Raw genomic sequence first — 16,893 nt, 5'->3', positions numbered from 1 at the left:
TCGCTTTGAGAGAAAGACCTCAGCCAGGCGCAGAGTGGCTCACTCCTGTAATCCCAGCACTTTGGGAGGCCGAGGCGGGCGGATCACCTGATGTCAGGAGTTCAAGACCAACCTGGCCAACATGGCGAAACCCTGTCTCTACTAAAAACACAAAAATTAAGCAGGCTTGGTGGCACACGCCTGTAATCCCAGCTACTCAGGAGGCTGAGGCAGGAGAATCGTTTGAACTCGGGAGGCAGAGGTGGCAGTGAGCCAAGATCATACCATTGCACTCCAACCTGGGCGACAGAAAGAGATCCATATCAAAAAATAAAAGAAACAGACCTCAGCTGTGACGAATTCTACATCTCTTCCTTTGACCCACCCCTGTGTGTCAAGCTGAGCCCATATTTTTTTCTTAATAATTATTTAAGTTTTAAATAGCTGATACATCCACATGGTTCAAATAAAAAAAAAAAATAAAGATAGGCCAGGCATGCTGGTTCACGCTTATCATCCCAGCACTTTGGGAGGCTGAGGCGGGAGGGTAACTTGAGCTCAAGGCCAGCCTAGACAACATAGAGACCCCATCTCTACAAATAAAGTAAATTAGCCAGATGTGGGGGTGCATGCCTGTAGTCCCAGATACTAAAGAGGCTGAGACAGGAGGACTGCTTGAACCCAAGAGGTCAAGGCTGCAGTGCATCCCTGTACTTCAGCCTGGTTGGACAGAGTGAGACCCTGTCTCTAAAATATACGTATACGGCCCGGCGCGGTGGCTCAAGCCTGTAATCCCAGCACTTTGGGAGGCCGAGACGGGTGGATCACGAGGTCAGGAGATCGAGACCATCCTGGCTAACCCGGTGAAACCTCGTCTCCACTTAAAAAAATACAAAAAACTAGCCGGGCGAGGTGGCGGGCGCCTGTAGTCCCAGCTACTCGGGAGGCTGAGGCAGGAGAATGGCGTGAACCCGGGAGGCGGAGCTTGCAGTGAGCTGAGATCCGGCCATTGCACTCCAGCCTGGGTGACAGAGCGAGACTCCGTCTCAAAAAAAAAAAAAAAATAAAATAAATAAATAAATAAATAAATAAAATAAAATATACGTATACATGCTTTAAAAAAAAAAAAAAAAAAAAAGGATAAGGCCAGGTGAAGTGGCTCACGTCTGTAATCCTAGCACTTTGAGGGCCAAGGTGGACAGATCACTTCAGCCCAGGAGTTCAAGACCAGCCAGGGCAACATGGAGAAATCCCATCTCTATGAAAAATACAAAAATTAGCTGGGCATGGTGGCATGTACCTGTAGTGTCAGCTACTTCAGAGGCTGAGGTGGGAGGATTCCTTGAGCACAGGAGGTTGAGGCTTCAGTGAGCCACGATCGCACCACGGCGCTCCAGCCTGAGTGACAGAGCGAGACCTCATCTCAAAAAAAAAGATAAAGAATGAAAAGTCTCCCCCGTCCTGTCCTCTAGCCACTCCAGTTTCATTCCCAAGAAGGTTACCACACTAGAGATTTCTCACATGGTCTTCTAGAGATGTTCTATGCATAGTTGAGCATCTATTTTACTGCCTTTCACAAACTCATCGCTAATTTTAAATTTTATTTTTTTATTTTTATTTTTTTTTATTTGAGGCAGAGTCTCACTCTGACACCGAGGCTGGAGTGCAGTGGTGAGCCGTGATCGCACCACTTCACTCCAGCCTTGGCCTCCTGAGCTCAAACAATCCTCCCACTTTAACGTCCCAAGTAGCTGGGACTACAGGTGCATGCCACCACACCCAGCTAAATTTTGTGGTTTTTTTTTTTTTTTTTTTTTTTTTTTGAGACGGAGTTTCGCTCTTTCGCCCAGGCTGGAGTGAAATGGCGTGATCTTGGCTCACTGCAACCTCTTCCTCCCAGGTTCAAGCGATTCTCCTGCCTCAGCCTCCTTAGTAGCTGGGATTATAGGCACCTACCACCACACCCAGCTAATTTTTGTATTTTTAGTAGAGACGGGGTTTCACCATGTTGGCCAAGCTGGTCTGGAATTCCTGAACTCAGGTGAACCGCCTGCCTCAGCCTCCTAAAGTGCTAGAATTACAGGTGTGAGCCACCACGTCCAGCCAAGTTTTGTATTTTTTGTAGAGATGGAGTCTCACCATGTTGCCCAGGCTGTTTTCAAACTCCTGAATTAAAGTGATCCTCCTGCCTCAGCTTCCCAAAGTGTTGAGATTACAAGTGTGTGGCCGGGCGCGGTGGCTCAAACCTGTAATCCCAGCACTTTGGGAGGCCGAGACGGGCGGATCACGAGGTCAGGAGATCGAGACCATCCTGGCTAATATGGTGAAACCCCGTCTCTACTAAAAATACAAAAAACTAGCCGGGCGAGGTGGTGGGCGCCTGTAGTCCCAGCTACTCGGGAGGCTGAGGCAGGAGAATGGCGTGAACCCGGGAGGCGGAGCTTGCAGTGAGCTGAGATCCGGCCACTGTACTCCAGCCTGGGCGACAAAGCGAGACTCCGTCTCAAAAAAAAAAAAAAAAAAAAAAAAAAAAAAAAAAGAGATTACAAGTGTGAGCCAGGGCACCTGGCCAGGAGATCCTTCTAAAGTATAATCTGCCTATCCCACCATCCCTGTTTGAAACCCTGTTGCCCCCAGGATAGAACTCAAACTACTTACTCTGACCTCCAAGGTGCTAAGGGATACGATTGCTGCCTAGCGCCATCATTATCCCTAGGGACACCGCATCCATCCTCCAAGCTAGACTTCCTTCTGTTTCTGAAATATGCCAAGCCCCTTCCAACCTCAGGACCTTCGCTTATGCCGTTCCCTGTTCCAGGACTGCTCTTCACCTCCCCCATTAACTTCTAAGTCGCCTGGAATCTTCACGAGAGCAGGGACCTTGTTTGTCTTGCCTACTCCTATATCCCAGCACCAAACACAGTACCTGACACAAACAAAGTGCTTAATTTTTTTTTTTTTTTTTTTTTTTTTTGAGATGGAGTCTCACTCTGTCACCCAGGCTGGAATGCAGTGGCCCAATCTTTGCTCACTGCAAACTCCGTCTCCTGGATTCAAGCGATTCTCCTGCCTCAGCCTCCCTAGTAGCAGGGATTACAGGCATGTACCACCACACCTAACTTAATATATATATGTATATACACACACACATACATACACATATACACACAAGTCAATTCTGCTTCTTTAAATTTTGACACAATGTCTGGACTCTTACAGTGCAATATAATAGGTCATGAATTATGAATTCTGTTTTTATCTAGCAGCTTCATGTGCTCCACAGCTATATTCTAAACTCCACCCAAGCAATCACCACAGGCCTGTCTGCATTTCCCATGACAGTCTGCACAGTAATAACAAATACTAATTGTTCTTAACTTTTTTTTTAAGCCAGGTGTGGTGGCTCACGCCTATAATTCCAGCACTTTCAGAGGCTGAGGTGAAAGGATTGCTTGAACCCAGGTGTTCAAGACCAGCCTGGGCAACAAAGTGAGACTCTGATCTCTACAAAAACAAAAAAATTAGCAGGGTGTGGTGGTGAGTACCTACAAAGCCAGCTACTCGGTGGGAGGCTGAGGTGGGAGGATCACTTGAGCCAGGAGGTTGAAGCTGCAGTGAGCACAGCTGCACTCCAGCCTGGGGGACAGAGTGAGACCCTGTCTCAAAAAATAAATCATTGTGGCTGGGTGCGGTGGCTCACGCCTGTAATCCCAGCACTTTGGGAGGCCAAGGCCGGTGGATCACCTGAGGTCGGGAGTTCAAGACCAGCCTGACCAACACGGAGAAACCTCATCTCTATTAAAAATACAAAATTAGCTGAGGGTGGTGGCACATGCGTGTAATCCCATCTGCTAGGGAGGCTAAGGCAGGAAAATCACTTGAACCTGGGAGGCGGAGGTTGCAGTGAGCCAAGATCACACCATTGCACTCCAGCTTGAGTGACAGAGCGAGACTCCGTCTCAAAATAAATAAATAAATACATACATACATACATACGTATTTTTTAAAAATAATAAATTATTATTATTATTAAGATGGAGTTTCGCTGTTGTTGCCCAGGCTGGAGTGCAGTGGCATGATCTTGGCTCACTGCAACCTCCACCTCCCTGGTTTGAGCAATTCTCCTGCTTCAGCCTCCCGAGTAGCTGGAACAACAGGCATGCCCCAACACGCCCGGCTAATTTTTGTATTTTTAGTAGAGACGGGGCTTCACCGTGTTGGCCAGGCTGGTCTCGAACTCCTGACCTCAAGTGATCCTCCCGCCTTGGCCTCCCAAAGTGCTGCGATTACAGGCATGAACCATCATGCCCAACCTCAGGCTTTATTTATTTATTTATTTATTTATGAGATGGAGTCTAGCTCTGTCACCAAGGCTGGAATGCAGTGGCCTGATCTCAGCTCACTGCAACCCCCACCTCCCAACCTCAGGCAATTCTGCTGCCTCAGCCTTCTGAGTAGCTGGGACTATAGGTGTGCACCACCTTGTCTCAGGCTTTATTTTTATTTTTATTTATTTATTTTTTTGAGACAGAGTCTCGCTCTTTCAGACTAGAGTGTAGTGGTATGATCTCGGCTCACTGCAACCTCCACTTCCCAGGTTCAAGTAATTCTTGTGCCTCAACCTCCCAAGTAGCTGGGACTACAGGGGCTTGCCACCATGCCCAGCTCATTTTTGTGTTTTTAGTAGAGTCGGGGTTTCACCATGTTGGACAGGCTTGTCTTGAACTCCTAGCCTCAAGTGATCTGCCTGCCCCTGCCTCCCAAAGTGCTAGGATTACAGGTGTGCACCACCATGCCCCCCTAACTTTTGTATTTTTTGTAGAGCTAGGGTTTCACCAGCTTGTTGCCCAAGCTGGTCTTGAACTCCTGGACTCAAGCAGCCCTTCTTTCTTTTACATCAAGTATCACATTCGTTTTCCTTTTTTTTTTTAAGTTTGCTTTGTTGTTCATCTCTTTCACTGGATTATAAATTCCAGCCCAGCCCGGTGGCACACACCTATAGTCCCAGGTACTTGAGACAGGAGGATCGCTTGAGCCCAGGAGTTCAAGGTCAGCCTAAGCAACATAACAAGATCATAACTCAAAAATCAAAAAGGCCGGGCACGGTGGCTCACGTCTGTAATTCCAGCGTTTGGGAGGCTGAGGCGGGTGGATCAGTTGAGCCCAGGAGTTCAAAATCAGCCTGGGTAATGTGGCGAAACCTCCTCTCTATAAAACACAAAAATTAGCACAGAATGGTGGTGCGAGCCTGTAGTTCCAGCTACTTGGGAGGTTGAGGCGGGCAGGAGGGTCACTTGAGCCCAGCAGGCAGAGGCTGCAGTGATCCTAGATCCTAAGAAGATTTCATAAGAAAATTCAAGAGGGGAGTTAGGCTGGGCATGGTGGCTCACACCTGTAATCCCAGCACTTTGGGAGGCTGAGGCGGGCGGATCACGAGGTCAGGAGATCGAGACCATCCTGGCTAACACGGTGAAACCCTGTCTCTGCTAAATATACAAAAAATTAGCCGGACGTGGTGGCGGGCACCTGTAGTCCCAGCTACTCAGGAGGCTGAGGCAGGAGAATGCCGTGAACCCGGGAGGCGGAGGTTGCAGTGAGCCGAGATCACGCCACTACAGTCCAGCCTGGGGTATGGGGCGATGGAGCGAGACTGTCTCAAAAAAAAAAAAATAGTGGGAGTTGAGAGGAGGATAAGCAATTAGTTAACGGGTACAGTGTATGTTATTTGGGCCATGGATACTCTAAATGCCCTGCCTTGAGCACTAGGCAACCTGTGGAAGTAACAAAATTACACATGCGCCCCATAAACTTCTACAAGTAAAAGACATAGGCCAAGCTAGGCGGCTCCCACCTGTAATCCCAACACTTTGAGAGGCCGAAATGGGAGGATTGCTTGAGGCCAGGAGTTCAAGACCAGCCTGAGTGACACAGATCAAGCCCCTATCTCTAAAAAAAATAAAAGACGTGGCCGAGCCCGGTGGCTCACACCTGTAATTCCAGCACTTTAGGAGGCCGAAGTGGGTGGATCACTTTAGGTCAGGAGCTCGAGACCAGCCTGGCCACCATGGTGAAACCCTGTTTCTACTTAAAATACAAAAATGAGCCGGGCGTGGTAGCGGGCGTCTGTAATCCTAGCTACTCAGGAGGCTGAGGCAAGAGAATCGCTGGAACCCAGGAGGTGGAGGTTGCAGTGGGCCGAGATCATGTCACTGCACTCCAGCCTGGACAACAGAGCAGACAACTGCAGTCCAGCCTGGACAACCTCAAAAAAATTTTTAAAGAATTAAAAATAAAAAAAATAAAAGACATGCCCGGAGCGGTGGCTCACGCCTGTAATCCCAGCACTTTGGGAGGCCGAGGAGAGCAGATCATGAGGTCAGGAGATTGAGACCATCCTGGGTAACACAGTGAAACCCTGTCTCTACTAAAAATACAAAAAATTAGCCAGGTGTGGTGGCGCACACCTGTAGTCCCAGCTGCTTGGGAGACTGAGGCAGGAGAATGGCGTGAACCCGGGAGGCAGAGGTTGCAGTGAGCTGAGATCATGCCACCGCACTCCAGCCTAGGCAACAGAGCGAGACCCCATCTCAAAATAAAACACACTAAAATAAATTAATAAAAATAAATAAAGTAAAAGACACTAGCTAGGCATGGTGGTGCATGCCTGTGGTCCCAGCTACTCGGGAGGCTGAAGTGAGAGGATCGCTTGAACCCAGTTCAAAGCTGCAGTGATCTATGTTCATGCCATCGCACTCCAACTGGGCAACGGAGTGAGACCCTGTCTCAAACAACACACACAGACACAGACATACACGGTGTATATACATATATATATTACATGTATAGATATGTACATGTGTATATATGTATAAATAATATATATAAATATATATTTCTTTTTTTGTAAATGAAAACTTCTTTAACTCACACAAAAAAATTAATAAATAAGAAAATTAATTCTGTTTTCAGAATAACTCTCTGGCAATAGTAAGTACTATTATTAGCCTCCTTCGCCAGAGTATGAGATTACAGCATCAGAAGATTAAGTAACACGTATCCAAGGACAAATTAGAAAGCAGCCATGTCAGGACTGAATGAAGGCTGGCCTGGGCCAGGGCCAGGGCCAGAGTTCTACTACCCACTCCTCAGCTATGGTGGCCATGAAGGTTATTTCAAGAGGTATGAGATCCTGAGATTCCTCTGAATTAGCAGTTGTTCTCTGGGTCCCATTACAAAGGAATCCTCCACTTATTTAAATGTCACCATTTACACCATTTACTGCCGGGTCACTAAGGACTCCAGATAGAAGGACTTAGTTCAAACAAAGGCTTAGCATTGACAATGGAGGTGAAAACAGTATCCAGATCAGAGGTTGATCGGGACTTCTAGCTATCACTAGTTGGCTGTTAAGAGGCCTTAACACTTAGGAGACCCCTCCCTTGCTCCTGGTCAGCCCTGATTCTCTTGAACACCCATTCTCTTCACCCAAGTTGTGACGCAGCCTGCGCTTATATCTGGGTGTTGGAAAACATGGTCCTCGGCCAAGTCGCCTGGATTCCTCAGGCTGAGTCAGGGCTTATTTCACCTTCCACAAGCTCCTGGGAGCGTCACTCTGCTATGCTAGGTTACTATATCCCCTCCACCCACCTGGCTGTCAACTCCTTAGGGGCAAGGACTGGGGCTTCTACATTGCTGTGTCTCTTCCCCCTTCTCATTGACCTGTTCACTCCTACTCACCCCTCAGGTCTCATCTTAAAAGGTCACCTCTGGCTGGGCCTGGTGGCTCATGCCTGTAACCCCAGCACTTTGGGAGGCTAAGGCAGGAGGATCACTTGAGCCCAGCAGTTCCTAACTAGTTTGGGCAATGTGGCAAGACCCTGTCTCGGAAAAAAAAAAAAACAAAGAAAAAAAAGGTTACCTCCTCCCAAAGCCTTCCCTGGCAACCCCCATAATCCCTATAGAAAATGTTCCTTGGTCGGGCACGGTGGCTCACACCTGTCATCCCAGCATTTTGGGAGGTCGATCATTTGAGGTCAGGAGAGTTCAAGACCAGCCTGGCCAACATGGTGAAACCTGGGCTCTACTAAAAATACAAAAATTAGTTGGGTGTGATGGCGCCCGCCGGTAATCCCGGCTACTCGAGGGGATGAGGCATGAGAATCATTTGAACCCAGGAGATGGAGCTTGCAGTGAGCCGAGATTGTGCCACTGCACTCCAGCCTGGGTGACAGAGTGAGACTCTGTTTCAGAACAAAAAGAAAAAGAGAAGAAAACGTTTCTTGCTGTGTGATGAATTTTTGCTTGTTGAGGTCGCCTCAGCCCCAACCCAGGGGTTCCCGTACCTCAGCGTTTATAAGGCATCTGGGAAGTTTGTAAGATGCAGATTCCCAACCTCCGACCACAAAGCATCTGACTCTGTGGGACCAGAACAGGGCCTGAGACTGCACTGCAATAGCTCACACCCGAATCTGGTGGAGAGGAACAATAAAAGAAATGTGACTGGCCAGGTGTGGTGGCTCATGCCTGTAATTTCAGCACTTTGGGAGGCAGAGGTGGGAGTATTGCTTGAGCCCAGAATTTCGAGAGCAACCTGGACCACATGGTAAGACCCCATCTCTACAAAAAAAAAAAATCAAAAAAAATTATCCAGGCGTGGTGGCCTGTACCTGTAGTCCTAGCTACTCAGGAGGCTGAGGTGGGAGGATTGCTTAAGCCCAGGAGTTCAAGGCTGCAGTAAGCTATGATTATGCCATTGCACTCTAGCTTGGACAACAGAGTGAGATTCTGTCTCTATAAATAAATAAATAATAAATAAGTGGGGCTGCTTGAGGGCAGGAACCATGATCCTCATGAGCCCCCATTAACCAGTCTGTGCCTGGCACATAGGAGGTGCTCATACATGATTTCTGAATGAATACTTAAATTAATGAATTGTTATCAGTGTTATGATACACTCTTCAAATACAGCAACTTGGGCCGGGAGCGGTGGCTCATGCCTATAATCCCAGCACTTTGAGAGACTGAGCTGGGAGGATCACCTGAGGTCAGCAGCTCAAGACCAGCCTGGCCAACATAGTGAAACCCCATCTCTACTAAAAGTACAAAAATTAGTTGGGCATGGTGGCAGGTGCCTGTAATCCCAGCTACTCAGGGGACTGAGGCAGGAGAATCACTTGAACCCAGGAGGCAGTGGTTGCAGTGAGCTGAGATCGTGCTACTGCACTCCAGCCTGGGTGACAGCATGAGACTCCATCTCAAAAAAAAAAAAAATAAAGCAACTTGAGTTTGCCCTGGAAAGAGCTCCATGGGGCAGGCACGGTGGCTCACACCTATAATCCTGGCACACCTGAGGTCAGGAGCTCAAGACCAGCCTGGCCAACATAGTGAAACCCCCATCTCTACTAAAAATAGAAAAATTAGCCAGGCATGGTGGTGCGCACCTGTATTCCCAGCTACTTGGGAGGCTGAGGCCGAAGAATCGCTTGAATCCAGGGGGCGGAGGTTGCAGTGAGCCGAGATCGTGCCACTACACTCCAGCCTGGGTGACAGAGTGAGACTCCATCAAAAAAAAAAAAGAAGAAAAAAAAAGAAAGAAGCGAAACGAAAAGAAAGAAGGAAGGAAGGGGAAGGGGAAGGGGAAGGGAAAGGGGAAGGGGAGGCCCCATGGAGGTCCTACTCTTCTGTAATGGAGGTAGGGTAGTGCTGGGGCTCTGGCGTCCACAGTGCTAAGTTGGAAACCATGGACTTCACTTCCAGGCTGTGCAACGTGAACAGGTCATTTAGCCTCTCTAAGCCTCAGTTTTCTCGTCTGCATAATGGAGATAATAATAACCATGCCTGTGTCACAGGGCTGTAAAGAGATTAAATGAGATAAAGCTTTTAGCACAGTGCCTGACCCAGAGCCAATGTCCCAAAACTTCTGGATCCTATTATTATTACTATTATCATTATTACAACTATTAACACCAGGGCTGGAAGGGATCTCAGATCCTCAAATTCAGGGGCTCCCTACATAGGGTTCAGTGGATTACCCCCTCCCAAGGGATCCACAGTAGGGGTTCAGGAGGGCGGTCTATGTGCATCTGGAAATAGAGTACAATATTGTGTCTGCTCATTTTCCTAAGGCTGAGAAACTTAGCTGTCAACAACTAAAAAATGGGGAAACTGAATCCAGAGAGGGCGAAGGGGTCTTGCTCCAAGTTTCTCCCTTTATTCATTCATTCAGTCATTCACTTTTTTTTTTTTTTTTTTTTAAGTTGTTGTTGAGATGGAGTTTCGCTCTTGTTGCCCAGGCTGGAGTGCAATGGTGAGATCTCGGCTCACTGCAACCTCTGCCTCCCGGGTGCAAGCGATTCTCCTGCCTCAGCCTCCCGAGTAGCTGGGATTACAGGCATGCACCACCACGCCCAGCTAATTTTGTGTTTTTAGTAGAGACAGGGTTTCACCATCTTGGCCCAGCTGATCTTGAACTCCTGATTTCGTGATCCACCCGCCTCGGCCTCCCAAGTGCAGAGATTACAGGGATGAGCCACATAGCCTCATTCACTTCTTACTTCTTCAACCAAGCACCAAATCTTTCCCGAGGGCCTACATTGGCCTAGGTACACAGATGAACCAGACACAGTCAACTTCTTAGTCTCTACTCCTTACCTCCTTTCTCCTGCCCCAGGGGATCTTCCTCCACAAAGGGTACGGTTTAGTGCTTTCACTATAGTTCCTTTGCCACCACAATGCCCTGGGGCTAATTAGGCACTTCATCAAGTAACTCTAAATTCTTGCCCCAGTTGAATGCCTTACTTACCTGTACTTGGAACCTTCATTTCCCCTCTCTGGGCCTCGGTTTCCCAACTATAGAAAGGGGTAATAAAGCCTTCTGCCCAGGGTTGCGAGAATAAAATAAAATAGAGTTGAAAGTGCTTTATAAGCTGCAAAGTGTGGTGCCGATATTAGTATTATGGTCTGGAGAGACAGGAAATCAAAATTGATAAATAATTGAGAACTGCACAATCTCCTCTCCCTTTTTTTCTTTTTCTGAGACGGAGTCCTGCTCTGTTGCCCAGGCTGGACTTCAGTGGCATGATCTCGGCTCACTGCTACATCTGCCTCCTGGGTTCAAGCGATTCTAATGTCTCAGCCCCTCAAGTAGCTGGGATTACAGAAGCCCGCCACAATGCCCGGCTAATTTTTGTATTGTTTAGTAAAGACGGAGTTTCTCCATGTTGGCCAGACTGGTCTTGAACTCCTGACCTTAGGTGATCCGCCCGCCTCAGCCTCCCAAAGTGCTGGGATTACAGGCGTGAGCCACCACCCCCAGTAATTTATTTTTTGAGACAGAGTCTCGCTCTGTTGCCCAGGCTGGAGAGCAGTGGCAGATCTTGGCTCACTGCAACCTCCACCTCCCAGGTTCAAGCAATTCTCCTGTCTCTGCATCCCGAGTAGCTGGGATTACAGGCGCCCACCACCATGCCTGGCCAAGTTTTGTATTTTTAGTAGAGATGAGGTTTCACTATGTTGGTCAGGCTGGTCTCAAACTCCTGACCTCAGGTGATCCGCCTGCCTCGGCCTCCCAAACTGGTGGGATTACAGGCGTGAGCCACTGCACCCATCCTCACCAAACTTTTGACATAGGGCCAAAGGCTTGCCTTTGAGCCTGATTCAGGTCTGGTGTTTCGTTTTTTCCCACGTCTTTTTTTGCATGAATCACTCCCCTGAATTCTAGTTTGGTCTTCTTAGAAGTTGATGTAGGCTAGAAGTGGTGGCTCACACCTGTAATCCCAACAGTATGGGAGACTGAGGCAAGAGGATACTTCAGTCCAGGTCACTGCACTCCAGCCTAGGCAATAGAGCAATATCCTGTCACACTTAAAAAAAAAAAGTTGATGTAGAACTAAAGGCCTTGGTTGTCCAGATTTTTAGAATTCCATCTCTGTTCCCACCCAATAGTCTGTTGTTGTCTAGGCCATACGTAACCCAACTACCTTTCCTTCACCCCGTTGTTTATGACAAAAGTCTACTTTGGCTCATACTGTATGTATCATGCGTCACCTGGGGCTTTGTCCATGTTTTTCTTTTCTTTTCTTTTCTTTTCTTTTTTAGAGATAGGGTCTCACTCTGTTGCCCTGGCTGGTCTTAAGCTCCTGGACTAGTCTTGAACTCCTGGTCTCAAGTGATCTTCCCACCTCAGCCTCCCAAAGTGCTGGGATTACAGGCATGAACCACTGCACCTGGCTTCTTTTCTTTTTAAATAAGCTTTATTGGCCAGGCATGGTGGCTCATGACTGTAATCCTAGCACTTTGGGAGGCCGAGGCAGGAGGATTGCTTGAGCCCGGGAGGTCAAGATCAGCCTGGGCAACATAGTGAGACCCATGTCTCTACAAAAAATACAAAAATTAGCTGGGCATGGTGGTGCATACCTGTAGTCTCAGCTACTCGGAAGGTCTTGGAGGCAGGAGGATCGCACGAGCCCAGGAGGTGAACACTGCAATAAGCCAAGATTGTACCACTGCACTCCAGCCTGGACAACAGAGTGAGACCCTGTCTTAATAAACAGACAAACAAACAAACAAAAACTTTATTTTTTGGAGCAGTTTTAGGTTCACAGCAATATTAAGCAGAAGGTACAGAGATTTCCTGTATATCTCTCCCCTCCCCAGACACAGGCACAGCTTCCCCCATTATCAACATACCCTATATGAGTGGTGTGTTTTTGTTTGTTTTGTTTTGTTTTTGAGATGGAGTTCTGCTCCTGTTGTCCAGGCTGGAGTGCAGTGGCGTGATCTCAGTTCACCGAAACCTCCGACTCTCGGGTTTAAGCAATTCTCCTGCCTCAGCCTCACAAGTAGCTGGGACTACAGGCACGTGCCACCACACTCAGCTACTTTTTGTATTTTTTCTTTTATTGTTTTTTGAGACAGAGTTTCGCTCTTGTCTCTCAGGCTAGAGTGCAATGGCGCCATCTCGGCTCCCTGAAACCTCCGCCTCCCAGGTTCAAGCAATTCTCCTGGCTCAGCCTCCCGAGTAGCTGAGATTATAGGCGCCTGCCACAACCCCTGGCTAATTTTTGTATTTTTAGTAGAGACAGGGTTTCACTACGTTGACCAGGCTGGTCTCGAACTTCTGACCTCAGGTGATCCACCTGCCTCGGCCTCCTAAACTGCTGGGATTATTGGCATAAGCCACCGTGCCTGGCCTGTATTTTTAGTAGAGACGGGGTTTCACCATTTTGGCCAGGATGGTCTTGAACTTCTGACCTCATGATCTGTCCACCTCGGCCTCTCAAAGTGCTGGGATTACAGGCATGAGCCACCACACCCAGCCTACTGGCTCACTCTTGATGCTGCACATTCTATGGGTTTGGACAGATGTGTAATGATATGTACCAATTAACTTTTTAGAGTCTTTCCAAAGCATTCAGCTGCATTCATAGAAACATCCGTCTTCTTTTCCCACTAATATTTCATCAGTTTGTCCTATATAATTATATGATTTAATTACAAGAGTAACTGATGGCCGGGTGCAGTGGCTCATACCTATAATCCCAGCACTTTGGGAGGCCGAGGCGGGCAGATTACTTGAAGTCAGGAGTTCGAGACCAGCCTGGCGAGCATGAGGAAACATCATCTCTACTAAAAATATAAAAATTAGCCGGGCGTGGTGGTATGTGCCTGTAATCCCAGCTACTCCGGAGGCTGAGGCACAAGAATCACTTGAACCTGGGAGGTGGAGGTTGCAGTGAGCCGAGATTATGCCACTGTACTCCAGCCTGGGCGACAGAGTGAGACTCCGTCTCAAAAAAAAAGAGTAATTGGCCGGGCGCGGTGGCTCACGCCTGTAATCCCAGCACTTTGGGAGGCCGAGGCGGGCGGATCACAAGGTCAGGAGATCGAGACCATGGTGAAACCCCGTCTCTACTAAAAATAGAAAAAATTAGCCGGGCACAGTGGCGGGCGCCTGTAGTCCCAGCTAATCGGGAGGCTGAGGCCGGAGAATGGCGTGAACCCGGGAGTTGGAGCTTGCAGTGAGCCGAGATTGTGCCACTGCACTCTAGCCTGGGCGACAGAGCGAGACTCCGTCTCAAAAAAAAAAAAAAAAAAAAAAAAAGAGTAATTGATAAGAGAACCAACCCTCCTGACTCTTGATAAGCACATGGTCACGTCTTCACTCAGCAGAGTTAGTGGCTTGTCACACTAGAAACGAGGCCACCAGCTGCTGTGGGCCTCACATGGTTCTAGGTTGTACAGTAGGCAGAGCGAGCATTTGTTAATCTAGTGAGCCAATTCCAGGGAATTTTTTTTTTTTTTTTTTTTTTTTTTTTTTTTTTTTTTTTTTTGAGACGGAGTCTCGCTCTGTCACCCAGGCTGGAGTGCTGTGGCCGGATCTCAGCTCACTGCAAGCTCCGCCTCCCGGGTTCACGCCATTCTCCTGCCTCAGCCTCCTGAGTAGCTGGGACTACAGGCGCCCGCCACCTCGCCCGGCTAGTTTTTTTGTATTTTTTAGTAGAGACAGGGTTTCACCGTGTTAGCCAGGATGGTCTCGATCTCCTGACCTCGTGATCCGCCCGTCTCGGCCTCCCAAAGTGCTGGGATTACAGGCTTGAGCCACCGCGCCCGGCCGAATGTTTTTTTTTTTTTAGAGACGGGGTCTTGCCAAGTTGCCCAGGCTGCTTCTGAACTCCTGGCCTCAAGCAATCCTCCTACCTTGGCCTCTGAAGTCGCTGGGATTACAGGAATGAGCCACCATGTCTGGCCTCCCATGAATTTTTAATCCAGTGAGTTGGTTAATCCAGAAAGCTTTTCCTATACAACCACAAACAAAAAGTATAACAAAAAGTGATCTCGCTGGAGTAATTGAAGTGACCAGGGTTGATTCTGTCCTTTTTACGCATTTATATTTTCCAGCTTTTTGCACCTTTAATGTGGATGAAAGTTGGGATGCGTTTTTTGTGTTTTTTTTGAAGACTTAATTAAGACTGTAGGGTCATGTATGCCCAGGGCTAAATGAACTATACTAGACTTCAAATTCCTTGAATCGAGCGTATTGTAAAAGGCTGGACTTGACATAACATGCCTAATTGGGATAATGACAGTGGAGAAATCTTGGTATTAGGCAGTGTTTCTCAAAGTGTGCCCCAGGACCAGCAGCAGCAACATCACCTGGGAACTTGCTAGAAATGTACATTCTTGGGAACCGCCCCAGAACTGCTGCATCAGATACTTTGGGGTGGGGCCCAGAAAATCTGTGTTTGAACAAGCCCTCCAAAGGATTCTGGTGTTCCCTCAAGTTAACAGATGGCTCACCTCACAGGCTTACCACTCAGAGGCTGTGTGATCTCAGACAGGTCCCTGTACCTCTCTGAACCTAACTCTTCTCTGATAAGAATAATAGCAGACTTACAGAATGATTGTGAAGGTTAAATTAAATAATATGTGTAGGCATAGTGCCTGACACACAGAAGACACTCACTAAATGTTAGGAAAGCTAATATTATTTTTAGGAATTCATAAGTGGCAGCTCTAATTAGGATGAAAAACACTGGAGTGGGGTGTGGTAGCTCACACCTGTAATCCCAGCACTTTGGGAGACTGAGGTGGGAGGATCATTTGAGTCCAGGAGTTGGAGACCAGTCTGGGGAATATAGTGAAACTCCTGTCTCCACAAAAAAAATTTTAAATTAGCTGGATGTGGTAGTATGTGCCTGTAGTTCCAGCTACTCAGGAGGCTGAGCTGGGAGGATGGCTTGATCTCAGGAGATTGAAGCCGTAGTGAGACATGATTGTGTCACTGTACTCCAGCTTGGGCAACTGAGTGAGACTTTGTCTCAAAGGGGGGGGGAAAAAAAGGAAGAAAGAAAAACATTTGGGAGAAAAGAGGAAAGGATGTTAGGGAGTTTAAAATATTTCTGGCCGGGAACAGTGGCTCATGCCTGTAATCACAGCACTCTGGGAGGCCTGAGGCAGGAGGATTGCTTGAGTCCAGGAGTTCAAGACCAGCCTGGGCAACATAGTAGGACCCTATCTCTATACAAGTAAGTACCTGTAATCCCAGTACTTTGGGAGGCCAAGGCAGGCGAATCACTTGAGGTCAGGAGTTCAAGTCCAGCTTGGCCAACATTGTGAAACCCCGTCTCTACTAAAAATACAAGAACTACCCAGATGTAGTGGTGGGCACTTGTAATCCCAGCTACTCGGGAGGCTGAAACTGGAGAATTGCTTGAACCCAGGAGGTGGAGGCTGCAGTGAGCCGAGATTGCACCACTGCACTCCAACCTGGGGAACAGAGCGAGATTCAGTCTAAAAATAAATAAATAAATAAATAAAATACAAACTATTTCTGACTAGGCACTTTGACCTCATTGTGTACCTTTACCCTCCGAATAAACATGTTAAAGTAGAAGCAGGTATCATTATATTCCCTATCCATTTCACAGATATGGAGACTGAGGGTTGGTGGGGCTGAATGACAGCTAACAAGTAACAGAACTGGGACCTAACCATATCCATGTGCCCCACCCCACCCTCAGCCTCAAACAGATGCAGGCAGATTGCCCACTCACCAGACCCTCCCCCTTCCCCAAACCATCTGCCCTCTGATTGTTTTCTTGGGGCTCTAGAAGTCAGGCCTTTCAACTCATCTCTACTGCGCAGGGATTTCTCCACTGGCCGGTTTCTGCTGCCTGAGACCCTTGCCCAGCCCCAGCTGACACCAGCATGATTCACTTTTTGTTTTTTGTGAGATGGCGTTTTCCTCTTGTCGCCCAGGCTGGAGTGCAGTGATGTAATCTCAGCTCACTGCAACCTCTGCCTCCCAGGTTCAAGCAATTCTCCTACCTCAGCCTCCCAAGTAGCTGGGATTACAGGCGCTCACCACCACACCTGGTTAATTTTTGTATTTTTAGTAGAGACAGGGTTTTGCCA

At 47.9% G+C, this 16,893-nt stretch overlaps 2 protein-coding genes across 51 annotated transcripts in view; both read right to left on the bottom strand.

Moving 5' to 3' along the window:
• The window catches only part of BICDL1 (BICD family like cargo adaptor 1), a 718,679-nt gene that overhangs the window by 7,995 nt on the left and 693,791 nt on the right, over nucleotides 1-16,893 (bottom strand). The gene's annotated exons all lie outside the window — the stretch shown is intronic.
• DYNLL1 (dynein light chain LC8-type 1) overlaps nucleotides 1-16,893 on the bottom strand; it is a 151,178-nt gene that overhangs the window by 71,232 nt on the left and 63,053 nt on the right. Inside the window, exon 1 of one of the 3 annotated variants that reach the window (XM_050748214.1) lies at nucleotides 4,775-4,784. The exons of the other annotated variants lie outside the window; for them this stretch is intronic. The gene's annotated coding sequence lies outside the window, so the exon portion shown is untranslated. Of the gene's footprint in view, nucleotides 1-4,774; nucleotides 4,785-16,893 lie in introns of those variants that run through there. 3 annotated transcript variants of the gene reach the window in all.

This window comes from Macaca thibetana, chromosome 11 (assembly GCF_024542745.1).
Source record: "Macaca thibetana thibetana isolate TM-01 chromosome 11, ASM2454274v1, whole genome shotgun sequence".
Taxonomy (NCBI): domain Eukaryota; kingdom Metazoa; phylum Chordata; class Mammalia; order Primates; family Cercopithecidae; genus Macaca; species Macaca thibetana.
Note: the sequence above shows the minus strand (reverse complement) of the source record. Positions and strands in the feature narration are given on the sequence as shown.